Consider the following 2,707-nt stretch of genomic DNA (forward strand, 5'->3'; position numbering starts at 1 on the left):
GAGAGGCGCCGCTCCGCCGCTGCGGGAGATTCGCGGGGGAGAGGGTGGGTGCGGGGTGTGTGGGGGTGTGCGGGGGAATGCGGTGGCGAGAATTCGAGTTTGGTGGGGAGGGAGGGAGGGGGAAATGGAGCTGTCGTCGGGGCTGGGTCCCGTCGGGGTGGGGGTGGGGGTGGGGTTGGGGGGGAGCGGAAGGAGGAGGAAGACGGGGCTGCCTCGAAAATTTTGAATTAACAAAGGGCCCCTCCGGGCTCACTCATTAAACAACCGGGGCAGCACAGAGACGGATCTTGTCTCCCTTCGCTTTTTTTAAAAAATTCCAATTCAAATTTGAATTTAAATTCTAATTCCACTGGCTCCCGTTGTGCTCCCACGTCATCCACCGACGATGCTTGCGTTACTCTAGGATAGGCTCTCATTGGTCAGGGCAATGATTTGTATGTGATATGAAGTTAGTGTCATTGGAAACGTAGTATTAGGTATGTATTTATGCTCTTGATTTTGCATCACATATTTACGGGGTATAATAATGGTTGGTCAAAGAGATTTGTCTTGACTGATCAAAATGCGTTGATGTATCAATGTAGGGGGGCTGGCGGGCGGATCCGGAACCGGTCCGTGATACGCTCTCATTCCTTTTCCATGCGTGATGCCCTCATTCTCGGTAAGATCCTAGGAGCTTCGGGGCAAACGGGCACATATCAAGGGAGGGAGACGATGTATATCGACGAGATAAAAAAAATGCATGGTTGCCTTCATGAAAAATATGTTTGGCTCAGGCAGCGGTCCCAGACATTCGATTTAGGAGGCCTAAGGTTAAGATTGTTGCCTGCCAGGCACCAATCAAACACACATAATAGCGTCTTTGGTTCGTAAGGAATTGGAGATGGGGAATGGAAGACGAGGGGTAAGGAGATTGAATGTCGTTTGCTTGATTAAAGGGGCGGGGGTTTAAGTGGGAAGGGGGATGGAAGCCCGGGGAGCCAATTCCTATCGATTTCTTCCCATAGAGTATCCTATTAGTTCATGGGCAGAGTTCTGTCTCACACTACTCCCATTATATACCAAACAAGGTAATGAAAGTAAAGCATTTGATCTCATGCCTAATCCCTACACAAACTTTCTCGTAGTAACTCCCATTCCCCTTACCCTGTTTACCAAACATGATGTAAGTATTTTGTTTCCATGTGAAAATGTATGCTACCTCTCCGCCCTTTTGTGAGGCTCGTGCGTACTCCTTGATACTCGTGATCAATAGATATGAGCTTATTTAAGAAAAGAGAGGATATCCCCTTATAACGCACACAAACATCTTTATTTCATAAGCACGGTAACTCTCTGGCAAAAAATAAACCGAGGCAAATTGGTCATCTTCGTCAACTAAATTTGCCATCCTCAGCAAACATAATTTTCCATGGAAAATGTTTGATTTGCCATGCCTAAGAATATGATGTTCACTAGATATTCGGGTCCTAAAATAAAAATATTGTACATTCATATTTCAAAAATGTTTATAGTAATGTGTTTTCATGGCATATAACACTTATTTTGTTGGCTCAATCGAGGACCCAAAAATACATGGCCGAAACTGTGGGTGGATGTGCCATCTAAGTTTCAGCTCGATAGTCGGAGGCTAATTAAAACAAAAGCAGTGCTATGCACACGATGCTTTGCGGATAATTTCTGCATGAGAGTGCAGATCAGCTCGTCCATGCATATGACCAGAGGGCAGCAGGTGGTTGGATCCGCTGCAAGCTACATCGTCCGCCCAATAGTTTCGTGAAAGCAAGGACATTTTTTTCGCTCTAGAAAAAAGAGAGGACGTTTTCAGTTACCTGACACTACTGCTGCCGCCTTGTGGAGTTTTAAACTATGCAGAAGCAGGGGTGGGTTAACCCTGATCGATGTGCTGAGATTAACAATGTGCAGGCTGATGATCCGATGGATGGTCTCATCATGCGTCGTTGGAAAGGTGTCTGGTGACCTAAGCGTAGCATCGCCCATGGATCGGCTCTCCTGCTGGGTTCCCTGCACGAACTATCTTGCAGGGCCAATCAGTAGCTGACAGCTGTCCTGGTGGACTCCACAACTAACTAAACAACCTTTTCTTCTCATTAACTCCTGAATACATTTTGCCTTGCCTTATCCCCATGCTTTGCGTGATAGGATTCCGTCGCGGTGAGGTTAATAGATAAATCTGGATAGCTCGTGTACTTCAAACTTCTCTATGCGGAGTAGGTGAGTACAAAGGTCGATGATGCAAATGAATAATCACTCGCGTTTGCCTGTGGGTTTGCCTCATGCCTGCATCTTCAAGTTTGACCGCACGACCTCCCGTGGCATCTTGACCACCAGCCACAGCCGACTGATCACACGCGCTGCACTTCCGTCCATCTTCTCCCAGAGAGCTGGTCGGCACTAGCAGAGAACGACGGCCCATGAAAGCAGCTGCCTCGGCTAGGCTTGGGCGCGTCGGAGACGGGTGGCTGTAGCCGCGACCCACGAAGGCTCCCGTCATGGCGCCGGTCGCCGGCTAAGGCCGCAGCCCCAGGCGGTGCAGCCCGCCGGAGGTGGCTGGCGCTAGCCGCGACAGCTCCATCTTGCCGCCGGCCATGGTCCGAGGCGACGGACCTCACCGCATCAGAATCTCTCGGACGGAGCATGAGGATAAGGCAAGGAAATATATTCAGGAGTTAATGAGAAGAAAAGG

Source organism: Triticum aestivum, chromosome 2B (genome assembly GCF_018294505.1).
Source record: "Triticum aestivum cultivar Chinese Spring chromosome 2B, IWGSC CS RefSeq v2.1, whole genome shotgun sequence".
In the NCBI taxonomy this organism is placed as follows: domain Eukaryota; kingdom Viridiplantae; phylum Streptophyta; class Magnoliopsida; order Poales; family Poaceae; genus Triticum; species Triticum aestivum.